The 18,478-nt window shown below is 38.8% G+C and overlaps 1 pseudogene; it reads left to right on the top strand.

The window, feature by feature from the left end:
- Positions 1-5,685: 5,685 nt before the first annotated feature.
- LOC121437041 lies at positions 5,686-5,895 on the top strand (annotated as a pseudogene).
- The last annotated feature ends 12,583 nt before the right edge of the window (positions 5,896-18,478 follow it).

Below are 18,478 nucleotides of genomic sequence, written 5' to 3'. Positions count from 1 at the left end.
GTGCACACCTTTAATCCCTGCACTTGGGAGGCAGAGGCAGGCAGATCTCTGTGAGTTCGAGGCCAGCCTGGTCTACAGAATGAGTTCCAGGACAACTAGGGCTATAAGAGAAACCTTGTCTCGAAGAATTAAAAAATAAAAAAAAAGAAAACAAGCAGGTAAATAAAAAGGAAAGTATTAGAATAAAGCAAAATAAACAAACAGGCAAAGGAAAGAGCACAAGAAATACAACAACAACAAATAAATGAATAAATAAATAAATAAATAAATAGCACTAAATCAGAAACCATAATATACTAGCAAAAGACAAATAAGGGTAAATGCCCAAACAAAATAATATGAAACAAGACAAAACAAAAAATCTTCCAAAATGCTATCGAGTTCATTTAGTGTTGACCATCTTCTGCTGGGTATGGGACCTGCCCTATAAGTGTGGTTTGTATCCCCGGTGAGACTACATTGGTGAGAATTAATTTTTCATTTACGAGTGGTTATCAACTGAAAATCATTTCTGGGTTATAGATGGGAGCTTGTGGCCACTTCTATCAGCACTGGGACCCCATCTGACTTAGACCTGTGCAGGCCCTGTGCATGCTGCTACAGTCTCTGTGAGTTCATATGGGCGTCAGCCCGTTGGTGTGTAGAAGGCCCTGTTTCCTTGGTGTCCTCTATCCCTTCTGGCCCTCACAGTCTTTCTGCCTCTTCTTATTCAGGGTTCCCTGAGCCCAGAGGGGAAAGATTTGATGTAGACATCCCATTTAGGACCAAGTGTTCCAAGATTTCTCACTCTTTCCATTGTTCAATTTGGGGTTTTGTTATTTTTTTCTTACCCTTGATAGAAAACTATTTCTCTCTGATGATCTACAATGAAAGAGAAAGGAGACCAATGTGGGAGAGGATAAGTTTCACCAAAGAGCAAATACACACACACACACACACACACACACACACACACACACACAAGCATGCATGCACACATGCATGCACACATGTGCGTGAGAACAAATAACTGTGTCATAATAAAATAAAAATAGATATCTTTAATGGAAAATGAAAGTCAAGGGAAATAAGCGTAATTCTTATTCAGTCTACTGTGTCATAGACAATACTGATGATACTGCCAATTTTACTCCCTGCCCCCAGTAGCTATCTATCACGGGTACTAACATGCATTGCTCCAAGATGAAAGAATGTAACTTTTGTTTATTTAAAAAAAACAAGCATTTTTATGAAACACTATTCACAGAATTATGTCAATTCTGGTGTGGGTGATTTGGTTGTTTTGAGATAAAATCTTGCTAATGTAACCCTCCTGGCTGATGTGGAAGTCATTATGTAGTTCAAGCTGGCTTTGAACTTGAGATCCTTTTTCCTTTGCCTCTGAGTGCTGGGATTATAGGCATGTACCCAACCCAGTCTAATTTTGTTTTAAATAATATGAATAAGAAGAGGCAGATATTCAGTTTTACTTGCTTATTTGATAACTAAAATTTGATACATTTCTTCCTTTTTCATTTATCCAACGAATAGTTGCTGTATACCATGCAAGTGCAAAGAATAGCCAGAATAAACCGTATCTCCACCAGTATCTTTTTCTTCTAATCACCAGACTCTGCTCTTCAACTACAACATAATGGAAATTGATGTATATGACCAGGCAACTCATGTTACAGTCTGTGCATTTTGAAGGCTTACCATTGAAATGTTCCATGTGGTGGGGCAGAGAGACAGGATAGAGTTTGGGAATTAGGTAGGCATGGGTTAAAATTTCTCTTCTGATACTCATTTCTCCAAGGTGTGTAATCTTGTCACTTTAACTTAGCATATCTAAGACTTAATTTCCTGATCTGTACAAGGTGATTGTGATCTAGGTTTCCAATGGAAGGCAATATAATTGATAGTGCCTCCAACATTCTGTCTGGAAATTCAGCGCTTGTTCATGCTCACCCACTCTTCTAGTCAGGTTTCTGTGGCTGTAATAAGACACCATGACCAAAAGCAACTGGGGAAGAAAGGGTTTATTTCACCTCACAGATTATAATCCACCACTAGCAGAGCGAGCAAGAACTCAAGACAGGAACCCGAAGGCAGAAACTAAGCAGAGACCATGGAGGAATGCTGCTTACGGGCTTGATCAGCCTCCTTTGTTCTAGACCCCAAGACCACCTGCCCAGGCCTGACACCACCACACAAGGCTTGGCTCTTCCACATCAGTTATCAATCAAGAGAATGCCTCATAGGCCTGGCTACAAGCCAAGATGGTGCAGGTATTTACTCAATTGAGGTTCCCTCTTCTCAGATGACTAGCCTGTGTAGGGTTAACAAAAACCTAGGTAACACCCCCCTCCCTTAATCCAACAGCATTAGCTATATCATGCAGAACATTCCGAAATGTAAGAGAAAATAAAAACTCAATATATATTTATATTATGATTATGATCCAATGCAATTTATATATAATAGGAGTTAGCTAGAAGATTTCATATTGCTTTTTATCTATCACATTCAAACTTTCTAGATTAGAGTGATGCTTATGTAGTTCTTGGATGAATCTAGTGTTCTTTAACCTCAGAATGATAAGACAAAGCAGAAACATAATATGTAGTGATGGCCTTCAGGTGAGATTCAAGAGCAAGAATCAGGAGTCCTGTCCAGACCCCAGTTCCTAAGTAATACATGATTCAGGACAAAGCATTTGAAAATTCTCAGAAATGGTGAAGAGATCCATGCATTCTTTCTCAGAAAAGAAGTAAAATCTCTGCTATGTTCAAGAAATCAATTTTATAAGACATAGGTTTTGAGCCAATGGTAGGCAAAGGTGCATGCTGACAAGTCTGATGACCTGAGTTCAATCCCTGGCACCTACACAGTGGAAAGAGAGAACCGGCTCCTAAATGTCGTCTGCTACTTGCACATATCCATTGTGACCTGCTCATGCCTACACATGGATCACAGCACACATCCAATAAATAACTCAGGGTAAAAAACAAATTTTTAAGAAAGACAGGCTTTGAAAAAGTAGCCCATTGTAACCACTCTTTTACATAATTGATACATTAAGTAACTCAACAAGCCTCTGGGATTAAGACTATTTATTCTAAAGGAGAGTTGGTTCTAAGGTAGCAATGTGCAATAACTGTGTATTACAAATGCATACATGAATATAAGCATTGTTTATATTGCTAATTCTGCTTACAAGAACTATGTGCACATATTTTATTACTATATACTGCTTTACTCCTTCCCTTCTCAATTTTTTTTAAATCTCAAAGTATACACCCTCCTGAAAGAATTTAAGCTCGGCTAGTAGATAAATGTCTAAAATCATACCTGAATTGAATGACTTGTCAGTTCTGCTTGTACTGACCCTGATGCTACAGCTTTTGTAACGGGCAGCAGATCTGCTGAATGTTAACAGATGCTATTGTGATTGTCTGGAACAAATGTACATTCCATTCCAGAGAGGTAATCAAGGTTCCAGACAATACTCCAAGGTCTTCTCCCCTATTCAAAAGGTATGCTATATTTTTCTTACTCTAGGACTTCTTTTCTTTCCTCTCTTTCTTTCTGTTTTGTAACAAATAGAACTTTGAAAGCAGCTGATGTACAAGGTTTTTCACTGGATTTGGTAGTGTTGGCAATTCTGGAATACTACACCAGCCCTCAAATCAGTGGTTCCCAACTGTGGGCCATGACCCCTTCAGCAAACCTCTAACTCCAAAAATATTTACATTATGATTCACAACAGTAGCAAGATTACAGTTATGAAATAGCAATGAAAATAATTTTATGGTGGGGGGTCACCACAACATGAGGAACTGTTTTAAAGGATCGCAGCATTAGGAAGGTTGAGAACTACTTACTGCCTTAGATGTCGATTAAGTTTTCCATATGAAACGAAAGCAGTCAATACAGGATGTGAAATACTCCTAGAGAAATAGACCATTTAATTCTTGATTTTTATTTCATATATAAGAGCCCATTCTTTCAATATTTCAAAAGAAATTCAAAGACATCATCTGTAGGAAGCAGGTTCCAAAGTCATTTACCTATGCAATAGCATCTCCAGGTAACACCCCACCTTGTTTTCATAATTTTGAAATAAAATGGCTAACTGGCATCTGCTGTTTCTGGGTGGTCCCTGAATCAGATAGACTCATGAGATGAGCAAGTGTTCAGGTTTCATCAGAGGAGAGCCTTTTTAACAGGTTTTCCCATTTGTCTACCAATGCAAGAAGAGGTGATATTTGGTTGTCTTCTGTTGCATAATAAACCATTCTAGTCATGGGGGCTGAAAAACATTAAGAGTTTGTTATAGTTCCTGTCATGATAGTGTTGGTGCCTGGGTGTTTTGTTTTATTTTTGCTTTAGGTGATATCAGTTGGGGTTGTGAGATGGTCAAAATACCACTTTTTAAAAATAAGCAGAAGGTGAGCTAGATTGCTGGCTATAAACTCAGCTGAAGCTGAGATCGGGGAGGTTCTTTTCCCTCATGTGGGCCCCGGGACAACAGCCTAGTTAGGTTCCAAAAAATGAACATTCCAAGAGGTAAGTCAAAGCTTGGAGTGCTACATTACAGAGTTTAATTTTGTTGTTCTCAGACAAACAGTAGACCAATCCCAACTCCAGGAAAAGGGAAATCATTAATTTTTTTCTTGGTGAAATGAAAGCAAAACAACATTCGAAGTACATGTGAAGTGGGAGAATTATTCCTGTCACCCCTGAAATACATTACACTGGACCAAGACACTAATGTGGAGCACTTTATCTGCCAGTGCCGTTGAAAGGGCCCCGGCATTCACTCCAACTCTCTGCCTTTTCTATCCACCCCAAAGCTGTCAATTTTTCCCCTTTCCTATACCTGTGTATTCTGTTACGTGTTGTTGAACAGCACATTATTTTATGTAAAAATTATCACTGTAATGGAAGGAAATGGACTTTATTATTACTCTTGGCTGGGGTAATAATAACATTCTTTTTTTTTTATCCTAGAGAAGCTAAATAAGAAGGTGAACCCAAAGAAAAACATATAGTCATCCTCCTGGATATTGGAAGTAGACAAGATTGCCAGGCAAAAAAAAAATGGGAACTTGGGGGTGGGGTGGGATGGGGGTAAGGGGAGATGGGGAGAGAAAAATGAGAAGGGGAGGATGAGGGGAGCTTGGAATGGGATGGTTGGGATAAAGGAAAGGTGGATATGGGAGCAGGGAAGTATATATCCTAATTAAGGGAGCCATCTTAGGGTTGGCAAGAGGCTTGACTCTAGAGGGGCTCCCAGGTGTCCAGGGAGATGTCCCTAGTTAGTTACTTGGGCAGCTGAGGAGAGAGAGCCTGAAATGACCCTATCCTATAGCCATACTGATGAATATCTTGCATATCACCTTAGAACCTTCATCTGGCAATGGATGGAGATAGAGACAGACACCCACATTAGAGCACCGGACTGAGCTCCCAAGGTCCAAATGAGGAGCAGAAGGAGGGAGAACATGAGCAAGGAAGTCAGGACCGTGAGGGGTGCACCCACCGACTGAGACAGTGGGGCTGATCTATTGGGAGTTCACCAATAATGACATTCTTAGAAACCTTAGCCCATGCCGGACATTTTACATAGATTGCTCATAGCCATCATAGTTAGTTTCTCTTCCCTCTAACATAAAGGCTGCACTGACGTCAGGAGATTTGTTAATGAGTTCTCAGCATGGCAACGTGGTTCTAATTCAGGCCCCAGAAAGCACCAAAATACATTCACCTTCAAAAATGACAAACTTGATAAGTGTTCAGACCAAGAAAATCAATACAAGACTTCATGATGGAGTATGTCAATGCTACAAAGAAGCTCTTGAATGGTGTGTAAAATACAGGAAATACAAACCACTGTCAAAGCCTAAGAAGTGAGTTAAATGCTCACAAAAGACACTGAAGGACTCTTTCACAGAACTCTTTCACATGTGCCCGTGAACTTGGAGTTCGTGCAAAATGTGGAAAAAAAAGAAGTTATCATTAGTCCCTTTAGTAAAAAACTCCAGCAACTACTGAAAATCAGGGTTCTAACAATAGGGAAAAGTGCCAAAGGAAGGAAGATGCTGGTGAGGATTCAGATGCTGACACTGACTTGCATGACAAGGTAGAGACACTCGGGTAGCCTGATAACAGGGAACCAGCTGCAGAGGGCTCAGCAAACACACTGATAGCCTGATGAGGGAGTCCGAAAGGCTGTTCAAAATAAGCAGAACTGGCTCATGAGCAACATAAATTATTTATAGCATCTGAATTGAAAGCTTTCAGGTTTGCACGATAAAACTTAAGATGCATATACAGAACATGTGTGGAAACACTTACTGTGGCATGTTGTATAATATATAGAAGTTGTTTAGAAAAATATACTACCTAATGTCAAACTATCGAGTGTTGAGAATTGGTGATTATATCAGTACTGCCTCACGGATAATTAAGATGATTAGCTCACTGTGAGTACTCTTTTATTGCATGACCTCAAGAGTGTGACTTATTTAGCAAAAGCCCCCTTACATCTTACAAGTTTATTTACACTTACACGCACACACACATACTCACCACAAACACACACACATATATATGTCATGTGTAGTGATTTTCCTTGGAAGATATTTTTATATACTTCGTTCCATTGTTTTTACCTTTTCCCAGTTTGGGAATATATACTCGGACAAAGCATATGGACTATATCATTAATAAGTAGAAAGGAAAATCCAGCATTCATACTCATGTAGAGATATTGCCTGTATTGTAGGCTCCTGTTAGGGCTTCCCTCTTAAGCTTATCCTTCCCAAAATTCATCATTTATTGGAGAAAAATAAGGAACATTTATCAGAGCTGGAAATGAAATAAACATTTCAAACAAAAGAGCACATGAGGGAAGGTGGAAAGGATAATTAACTGAAGTTGTTAAAAAAAAAGAGCGCATTCTAGAAGTCTACTTAGTAAAGAGAGTATTTCTAAGATTCTTAGTGGTTTTCAGAACTCTCTCACATGTGACACAAGCAGACACTTTCTATAAAAATGTACATTATGCACAAGACAGACGTGTGTCACTTAGAAAGTGCATCTTTCTGTATATCCCCTCTCCTCTAAAAAAGAATTCGCTTTCAAAATTACTTATCACTTCTTACATTTATTGTAATAACACTTGTGATTGTGTGGACATATTGTTTTTAAAAGGTTCAGTACCCTATTAAAATCTAGTGTGTGTGTGAGAGGGGGGTTATGTATGTGAATGACTCAGGGGGCAACTCTGTATAGGTTCTTACCTGATGACCTATCTTTTCAGTTCAAAAATAGTTATTATTTTTAACGCATACAGACTCTTACGAATCAAGAGTGGTGTCAATTATGTACTGGAGTGACGTTTTGGTGAGTAAAAGTGCTGGCTGTGAAGCCTAACATCCTGAATCTGACCCCTGGAACTCATGTGAAGGTAAGAATTATTTTCTCCAATAAATGATGATGATATTTACAAAAATATAGTAAACATGAGTTTTGAAGTAAGATTTTTTAGTTCTCATCTAAACCTCAAATATTTGGAAACCCCTATCATGACCATGGGGCTGTAGGCATTCTAGCTCACCTAACTTTAATTTAGTATTTTACTATATTTTCTTTGTGTCAATCTCCATGCACGTATATATGACACGTATGTAGATGTAGATATGTGTGTATATATTTGTTGAACCATTGCAATAAATGTAAAATCGTGAAAAAAGAAAGATACCATAATTCTAAGTTTCAATTATCAATCTCAGATTTATAAGTAAGTAACTTTTCTAGGCAAGGACCTAATGGAATTAAGAGGAATCTAACGCATGTTCTCATGGTGTGGAAGTATAGCAACAGGCAGGCATGGGGAATAGAATAGCTGAGAGCACACTTCGCAAACCCAAAACAGGAAACAGAAAAAGCAAAATGGGAATGCTGTGTGTGGCTTTAAAATCTCCAAGCCCATTCCCAGTGGCACTTCCTCCAGCAAGGACACAGTATCTAAACATACCCAAACTGTGACGCTAACGGGGGACCAAGGATTCAAACATCTGTTCCTATAAGAACATCCTCATTTAAATTACCACACTCACTTCGAAATGCTATATAGAATTCTTGCGAGACTGTGGTATCTCAGGTATTCAGACAAAGGGAACATTACAGGGTAAAAGGTATATGTGAGATAGCATGGGACACATCAAAGTATTAACATAATTGTCATATATAATATCCCTCTAAGATCTTTGTTTCCTACCAAAGAAAATATAGTTCTCATCTAGGTGACAGTCCCATAAAAATGGTTGGAAGCATAATCCCCATATTCAAGCCCTCAAGTGGGCGCTGTCCTCTCTGAAATACTGTTTTATTAGGTGGGTAAAGGTGGTCACTGGCTAGATTTTTCACCTCCCTCGTTTAACGGTAGCTGCTTGTCCTCACAGGCGTAGCTGCTTACAGACCAATCATTCTTACCAACCCTATCTACCTATGATTCAAACTACACTACAATCCTCCACCCCCTGGGAATTTAAATTCCCGTCTAAATTGATTTAGTGTATGCTGACCTGATTTAGTAAACCCTTCGGTATCTAGATTTACTATCAATTGACAATATTAGATTTTCCACAACCGAAAGAAAGTGGTTCTGTATGTATTCTAAAATGAACTATGTGAAAAGAAAGATTTATTTATTAGCTGAGTTTAATATCCTGAAAACATTTGCCCACCAAAATTAAGTTATTATTAAAAGATTGTGAAACAGTATATACAGTGTTGTCCTAAATACTTTGACATGTATTTAGAAAAAGCACAAGATGTAGTTATAAATGGATGCATGTAGAAAAATATAAGACTATCTTCTTAATTTTATTTCTTGGTGACTCACAATGTATAATAAATTACTCTAACAGTTCACTCACTCAAAATAATTATTGGATATTTTTTATGTGTTAGACACTGAAAATTCAATTCCATGGCTTCAACCCACAACTTAGTTCTTATATGAAATTCCATATTCATATAGATTACTGCCTTCTCCAAACAGTCATTTGAGAAAAATATAGCTAACTGGTTGTCTATAAGCTCACATAGCCCTTACTCAAAACTTCAAGACCGAATGGTCTGAGACCTACAGAAATCACCCCGCAAGAAGGTGGCCATGGGAGAGAATGGCAAAAGCCTGTGCTCATCAGTCAAAGGCAGCTGGGCTAGAATTCCTACTCTGCCTCTTGTTCACATTAACCTTCAAAAAGTCAATCAAATTCATGGCACCTTATAGAGTGTACTTAGTAAAGTGATGGGCATTAAAAAGATCCTGATATTTCCTTATAGGATGTCTGAGCATTTAGGGAAAAAAAATGGGACTAACAAAGGTTCAGACCAAAATTTATCAAACTGTAAAGTTTTCTTCTTAATCCCTCTGTTCCGTGGCAGAGGAGGTATTATCATAGTGCGATTGCCAAACTATATGATTTATAAAACATCTGGAACTACTGAAAGAACAGACAACACATATTCATCTTATGTAGGAAATACAGTTCGTTCGTGTTTAATTTTTTGCTAAATCGCATTGAATTACTGATATTTAACAATATTTTACCCAAACATTGATGCAATGTCACAGAAAACTAATAAATGCCAACTTAGAAAGGGATAGAGGATAATTCATTGTTTCCTATTGACGTGGAATTTTTTCTCCTTACCTTTGGACTTCGATGTAGGCAGGCTAGCACATAATGTAGACATCTTGGCTATGATTTTAAAGGATTGATTTTACTTTTAATTACATGTATGTGTGTGTGCCTTGTGTAGGCATGTGCATGTACATGTAGATGTTCTCAGAGGTAGGAGGACATGGGATCCCCTGGAGTTGGAGCTAACATGCAAGCCTCTTGACATGAAGCAACTGAACTACTGTCTTCCACAAGAGTAGTGAATACTCCTATCTGCTGAGCCATCTCTCCAGCCCCCTCTGCTGTCTTTTGAGTCTCAGAAGGACTATGGATGCACAAACCACACTGACGAGACAGGCTTGGTAGCATAGACCTATAATCCCAACTCCTCAGGAGGCTACGGGGGAAAATGACAAGTTGTAAGGTTTGTCTAAGCTACACAGTAAGTTCAGTGCCACCCTAGCCAACTTAAAGGATCCAAAAGTTAGGATTCAGTTAGTTACTAGGTACAAAGGCCAGAGATAGCACTTATTATAGGGTTTGTGGTGGATTATCTCCTTGTTTCTAGCCTGAACTAACACTGGGATGCACTATCTGCCCTAGAGTCCAGTGGGGACCTATGATATGCCAGCTGAGATGATCTATTAAGGCCAAAAAGTTACTTTAAGGTAATTTGCAGAAATTACAGAAGACTGCACAGTAGGCATCCAAATGATAGTTTTTTGTGAAATTTCAAAAGAAGTTGATGGCAAAGGGGCATGTCTCATCAGGTAAGGGTACTTGTCACCAAGCTTGATGACCTGAGTTCTAACCCAGAATCCGTTTAGTAAAGAGACAGAACCCACACAAGTTGTCCTCTGACTTCCCTTATGCATGCGCTTATACACACATGTGCATGTTGGAACATGCACACAGGCAGGCATGCACACACAGGAACATGCACACACACAGATACAAAGGAACGCGCACAAACACAAACACAAAGGAACGTGCACACATACACAAATACACAGGAACATGCACACACTCACACACAGGAACATGCACACACTCACAGACAGGAACATGCACACTCACACAAATACACAGGAACATGCACATTGTACACACACAGGAACATACACACACACAAGAACATGCACACACCCAAGAACATGCACACACACAAATACAAAGGAACATGCGTACAAACACAAATACACAGAAACATGCACACACAGAAGAACATGAACACATGGATATACAGGAACATGTACACACACAGGAACATGCACATGTACACACACGGGAACATGCACATGTATACAATACAGGAACATGCACACACAAGCATAAGTAAAATAAATGTAAAACAAAACCAGAAACTGTTGGTGAGATACAGGTGACACCCAGCTATCCATGGATTTTGTTATCTACAGAACCAAGGAAATTCACACAGTTGACAGCTGTCAAATGCTTTGGTCTATGCACTGTCTCCTTTAATGCTTTACTATTGCAATTCTTCTTATAGGAATTCTTATATTTTGCTTATTAAATCCCACATTATATATGTGGTAGACTCCCAAATTCACACATGGCCTTGGTGTTTTTCTGTGCTATTTCCATCCTGAGAACTCATTGCTCTCAGCTATGGATTGTAGAAGGATGAAGAAAGCAGTTGAGCACTAGCATGCAGGTATTAATTGGCTGATCTCTGCTCTTGAATGCAGGTGTAGTGGGACAAACTGCCTCAAGTCCCTGCCACCTTGATTTCTGCACAATGATGGCTTCTAACCTCAAATTGTGAACCAAATAACTCCTTTTCCCTTCATTTACTTTTGTCAGAGTGTTTCATCACAGCAGTGGGTGATGAAACTAAGACATTATTCCAGGGGAGACCTTGCCAGCTTGAGCACTAAAGCTAGACTGATGGGGCTGTAGACGATAGAAAAAATCTCACAGGTCTCAGGTGACCTCACCGTTCAAAACACAATTACGTGACTCAAACGCCAAGGCAACACAACTCCTAGTCAAAGTAGTCAGTTTTATTTAAATCTTGACATTCTTCACTCAGTTCTACACCATAAATCAGCTCTAATTAAATAAATAATTTAACAGCTACAGAATAAAGGATGGGTCCAATACACCATTGGGAGTTCCTATCTTTGTTGCTCTTATCTAACTGAAATTATAGGTTGAGCTATTTTAAAAATCACAGATTATGTTGTTGGCTGAAGGCGTAAGTCACAAACAATGCCACACCAGTTTGAAATTATGATTAATAGGGTGGTATTTATTTAAAGGGGAAAAAACTTACAGATCACCGTCCCAGGCAACAGCCCTCTACACAACCAGGAAGGGAGTCTAGTCACCGCGGAGCAGGAAGTGAAGAGAGAGAGGAGAGGGAAGTGGCCGCTTTTTTAAAGGGAGAGAAACCACGCCCCAATGGGCTGGTATCTCAGCGGTGATAGGCTGGAGGAGTGGGAGGACCTCCTGCAACACCTCCCCCTTTTGTTTAAATAAGAGAGTTCTAAACCTACTATGAAATTATATACAATTAGTACAAATATCCTATTCTAACTAGCTTGGGTCTTGTATAATAAATAACTTGGCCAAGTCATGAGAGAAAGTAACTACATTTATATAGTCTTCAACCCCATTGAAGATCTGAGAAGGGAAATAATGTTACTTGGGTAATTAGGAAGTTCAGTAAGACAACTTCCAAAACATGCAACAAATTACAGAGACAACTAGCTACCTGGGCAATCACCCAAAGTCACGTTAGCAGCATTGAAGCAACCAACTTTGGCTAAGGCCTAACATAACTGACATACCATTTTCAAAGGCAAGCAACTATTTCAAAACTATCTTACCCTGTCTTGGCAGGATATGACAATCCTGTTTTATCCATTGATGCATGCTCTGTATCTCTGTCAGTGGTTGAGGTATGGGCATTTCTTTGCCCAAAGGCCAGTTCTGCCAAAAAGAAGGCTCCAGGTGGAGTGTCTTTGGTGCTCAACATTCTCTCGGGAATAGAGTGGTGTTGCCAGGAGCAATTGTGTCTCACTACCACAAAACTCTGAGTTAGATTAAAGGCCATTTTTTACAGCTCTTTGAAGAAGTTGAAGATTATCTATCTATACTGAGTATAATCTCTATATATCTAAAGAACCATATTAGTCTAATTATAAATGACAAACTTAGATGACTATTAATCTATATAATTCTCAATATCTATCTAACTTAAAGACTAAGACAATAAACAACTGTGAAACAAATGAGGACAATGACCTCCAAATATAAACAATGTACAAATATACATTGCAGTAGATAAATACATATATATATCAATACAATATATGTCAATACATAAAAAATGTTTTAAACAGAGGTAGAAACATGCATGTATACAATAGTCAATATAATTTAACTTTGTATCAATAAACAAGAATCTATACCAATATATTTGTCTAAAAACAGTAACTCACAATTACAAATCTATTATCCCATCTTCCCTTTTTTTTTTCAAAATGATCCCAGAGCTTATGAAATTCCTCCCCCAACCCTCAATCGTATACTAATTATAAACAACCACTAAATGATGTCCCTAAACCCAAGGGCAAACTTTACTGGGAGAGGGGACGTCGTCCTCTAGAATTACTTCCAGCTGTCAAGGGGGCAACGTTCTTTCTGGGGGATCCTGTGAAAGTAAAATGATGGTTAAATTTCAAGATCAATGTCTTTTAAAATTTCCAATAGTCTCTGAGTATTTTGTGCAGGTCTGGCCAAAATGTTGTATAAGATGTGCACCATTTCAGCTAACCAAGTTGGAACTGTCTTGTGCAGCTGGTACCCAAAGCAGGTCTTGTAGTAGCGCTATCAGTATCATGACGTCATATCAACCAGGTGGAGTTGTTGTTATGGGGCCCCATCTTCTTCCTGGAAACTTCAAATGTCACTTCAGGAAAAACTCATTGTTCATTGTGAAAAACTTAAACATTAATCATATAGACATATATAGACATATATATATATATATTCATTGAAAGACATGATATGAAAAGTATGATAGATATGAAGAAAAGCAAAGATATTTTCTAAACTCATATTTCTTTCTGTCCCATATCATGGCTCTTGACATGAGACAGAAACTCCAGAAACTCTGGGTTTTTCTCTCACTAATAGGCTTGGAATTGGAGAGGGACTGAGCCAGAGTCCAACTTCAAAACCAACTTTATAAATTTAGAAATATGGTTTAATATATTTTACTTACACAACTCATTCAGTTTTCTTGATATTTCTTATTCGGCAGGTATTTTTCCATCTGTCAGTATCCAAACATCCAGGGTCCCTTGAATTTTTCAAAGATGAGTGTTTTCCTGTGGAAATAAGAACAGAACCCTGCCCCCATTTTATGTTTTTCTTACCACCTGTATGAATATCATCATTGTGGATGAGTTGTCATTTCTCCTTTCCAAGAGGTTTCTCCTCTTCAAATCGAAACTTTATTAATTTTGATGGTATCCACAATTTTTCTTCTCCTGTGGAAACAAGAGCAAACCCCTTCCCCAACGTAGCACATCTCCTGGCTTCCATTGAGAGGTCAGCACATCTTTGAAATAAATCGGTTGATTTAGTTCAGCAGACTTTTCCATTATCCAATGTCTTTCTGCTGCTGTCGTTCCTTTCTCATTAGCGTTAAGAAAATTCAAGGTTAATAAAGCATTATGTAATCTATTTCTGGGGGTATTTTCGGTAACTTTCTGTTTGTTCAGCATTTCATTTATAGTACAATTTGATCTTTCTATAACTGTCTGACCTGCAGGATTATTTGGTATACCTGTAATATGTTTTATATTATAATAACCAAAAATGCGTTTCATTTTCTTACATACATATACTGGACCATTATCTGTCTTTATTTGTGCAGGTATACCCATGATGGCCATAACTTCCAATAAATGTGTGATTATTGAATCAGCCTTTTCTGAGCTCAGGGCAGTATCCCATTGAAAACCTGAATACGTGTCTATGGTATAGTGTACATATTTTAATTTACCAAATTCCATAAAGTGGAACACATCCATCTGCCAGATTTCATTTCTCTTAGTACCCTTTGGGTTACTCCCTGCAGGCAACGGTGTTTGATTATAGAAAGAACAAGTAGGACATCTCTTTATAATGTCCTTAGCTTGTTGCCAAGTAATGGAAAATTCTTTCTTTAGGCCTTTACTATTGACATGATGCTTCTTATGAAATTCTGAGGCCTGCAACACACTTCCAATCAATAATTGATCAATCTCAGTGTTGCCTTGGGCTAGAGGACCAGGCAGACCTGTATGGGATCAGATGTGTGTTATGTACATCGGACAAAACCTGTTCCTGATTATGTCTTGTACCTGGATAAACAATGAAGTCAACTCTGTGTCATCTGGTATAAATTCAGTGGTTTCAATATGCAAGATAACTCTTTCTGCATATTGTGAATCTGTAACTATATTAAGAGGTTCTTTAAAATCCCTTAGCACCATAAGAATGGCATATAATTCTGCCTTCGGGACAGAATTATAAGGGCTTTGTTCCACCTTACTCAATTCATCTGACTTGTAACCTGCTTTCCCTGATTTATTTGCATCAATATAGAACGTACGGGCTCCAGTTATTGGAGCATCACGTACAATTCTAGGAAGAATCCAAGAAGTTCTTTTTATGAGGTTAAGTCTACCACTTTTGGGATAGTTGCTATTAATTTCTCCCAAAAAAATTAGCACAAGCTCTTTGCCAAGATTCATTGTCTTCCCATAACTTTTTTATTTCTTCAGTAGTAAAAGGCACTATTATTTCTGCTGGGTCTATACCTGCTGGTTGATGAAGTCTTAGCTTACCTTTTATAATTAATTCAGAGACTTTTTCCACATAAGTTTTTAATTTTTTACTCGGTTTATTAGGTATAAATATCCACTCTAAAATAATATCTTCCCTCTGCATTAGAATCCCTGTAGGAGAAATTCTGGAAGGCAATATGACTAGGATGCAGCTAAGATTTGGGTTCACCCTATCCACATGTGATGGAGGAAGGTCATTGGCCAATAAAGAAACTGCCTGGCCCTGTGGGTGGAGTAAACAGAACAAAATGCTGGGAGGAAGAGGAAGTGAGGTCAGAGTCTCGACAGCTCTGCTCTCCGGAGCAGACGCCTCAGCAGAGACGCCATGCCCTGCTCCCTGGCAGACACACGTGATGAAGCTCGGACCCAGGATGGACTAGGCTAGAATCTCCCCGGTAAGCGCACCTTGGGGTGCTACACACAGATGATTAGGAATGGGCTAAATTAATATGTGAGAATTAGCCTAGAAGAGAATGGGCCAAACAGTGTTTAAAAGAATACAGTGTCCGTGTAATTATTTCGGGGCATAAGCTAGCCGGGTAGGCGGCCGGGGTGTTGGGGACGCAGCCCCGCCGCCGCCCTTATTACTTCATATGGCGCCCACGTGGACAACTGCTTCCACATAAAGCCTGAGACAGCTTGGGAAGTCATTCTAGAACAAAATGAAAGCATTGTGCCTGGTTTCTTGGTAGCAGCAATTTCTCGGTTCTACTCTGCTTGCTAGAGGCAAGCAAGCACCTCATCTAAGAGAGGCTTCCTGACTCAGCTTTAGCTGCAAAGCCTGCAGCTCATTAAGAGGTCCTGCCACGAAACACTTAAACGGTGTTGACGAAAAGCTGAACACATGCTTTTCGGTTTTCAGCCATACCAGGAAAAAAGCTGCGCCGTTAAAAAATGCTGGCTTTCTGGGCTGTCCTGCCAGGGCAAACTCTGACTCTTTTACGCAGGCGGTTCGTACGGTTTGCAAGCACAGGCTGCTGAAGCTCGCTTGCTGGCTACAGCCAGTACCTCAGCCATGAGGCTGGAAAGCTAAGGAATGGGCTGGATCCAGCCGGCAAAGCCACGCCTTTAATCCTACAGATATTGCTTGGTAAATTAAAGGCTCGTGTGGTCAGAAAAAGAGAGATATACAGTAAAGAGAGATTCAAAGACAAAGAAAATTTTTAAATGGTTTACAGTGTGTTAAAAATATATGCAGACTAAAAGTTGAAGTTCTTAAAGTAAAAAACATAAAAAAAGGAAGAGAGTTGTTGTGTGTGGTAGCACACGCCTTTAATCCCAGTGCCTAGAAGGCAGAGGCAAACAGATCTCTGTGAGTTCAAGGTGTACTAGTTTACACCTTTAATCCCAATGCCTGGGAGGCAGAGACAGGCAGATCTCTGAGAGTTCAAAGACAGCCTGGTCTACAGAGTTACTTCAGGTCAAAGATACAGAGAACCTGTCTCAAAAAGCAAAGAGTTAAAAGTAAAAATAAACAAAATAGAGGTTAAAACAAAGCTGCACAAAGATGAAAAATACACAGAGAATCTTGATACTGTATGCTATTATGCTCTCTTTGAATTATTTGAATGCTGAGGAAGGAGCAACAGCTGCTAAAAGATATTTATTTATAAATGCTGCTGAACTAATCCAACATAGATATTTTGAAAATGCCTTAAAATTGAAATTTGGATCTAAGGACATGATACTTTGGAAAGGAGTTTCTTATTTTGTTTTCACAGAGGATGAGACGCTGTTCATTTCTTCTATTCCGATTTGGTATGATGGACCACGCCCTCCTGAAGGGTTGGTGTGAACGCCTTCAAAAAATTGCTTCGCTCAACTGCCAACTGAGATAAAACTAGCACACAGGTTATACCATGAAAGACCTAATTAACGACGCCCCCATTCAGCAGGAAGCAGTTTGGAGAGAAAAAACTGCGCCCATGTTCCCAAATATGGTTTATAAACGTCCTTTTACATTTAAAGGGGGATATGATATAGATATGAATAATCTGTATTAGTATAGATTTTGCTTTATTGATAGAGATTTAAGGTCAATTTTGTTATATGTATTAGTGTTTCTGATTTTGATTAAGGTATTGTGATTGTGTACTTCATTTAAATATGTACTGTATAATTAAGGAATATAGGTTGTTAATGGATAATCATTGATAATAGTAAAGCTTGTAGTCATGTTAGTTAGATTTTCTAGATATATAGAGATATATTTTAGATAGACATTCTTCATGTCTTTCAAAGATTACAGAATAGGACATTTAAATGTTTTAATAACTGAGGACTTTTCATGACAATGACACACTCTGCTCCTGGCAGCACCAATCTACTTCAAGAGGAAGATGGGCATCGAAGAGGCTCGTTATGGAGATTGATAGCCATTTGGGCAAGAAACTGCTCTTGCCTGGACTACTGCATAAACTGGACACAGAGAACCCGCAGAGAGAGGACTACTGAACTTGCCTAAGGTGAGATGATCTTTCGGGGTTCCTGATTCATGAAAGAGTCTGTGAGACATTCTGCAGGACACAACAGATAGTGACTGAACTGACTTTGAATTTTCCTGTTTTATGGAAATGTCTGCTGGATACCATGGGCCTGAAGGCTGAAGATGGATGCCCCAACGGTACAGAGGAACTTTGGGTGACTGTCCAGGCAGCGAGATGTCTCTGTCATTTCTAGAGTTTAAAAAGTTGCTTTTTTTCTTGTTTGCTTAGGTAGTATTGTATCTTTCTGGAGTCTTTGATGGAATTAAGAATAGTTAGTTATAGTTATAGTTTTCCTTAGTTATGATAAAGATTATTGTAACTTTTACTTGATAACTGTTTTGTTATATGTAATTTTGCTATGTTAAAGTTAAAGCCTTTTTTTTTTTGTTTAAACCGAAAAAGGGGAAATGATGAAGGAAGGTCATTGGCTAATAAAGGAACTGCCCTG

The sequence above is a fragment of the Microtus oregoni genome, unplaced genomic scaffold, assembly GCF_018167655.1.
Source record: "Microtus oregoni isolate MIOR12 unplaced genomic scaffold, Mior012 000050F_ref0000143, whole genome shotgun sequence".
In the NCBI taxonomy this organism is placed as follows: domain Eukaryota; kingdom Metazoa; phylum Chordata; class Mammalia; order Rodentia; family Cricetidae; genus Microtus; species Microtus oregoni.
This window is presented reverse-complemented; position numbering and strand designations above follow the sequence as displayed.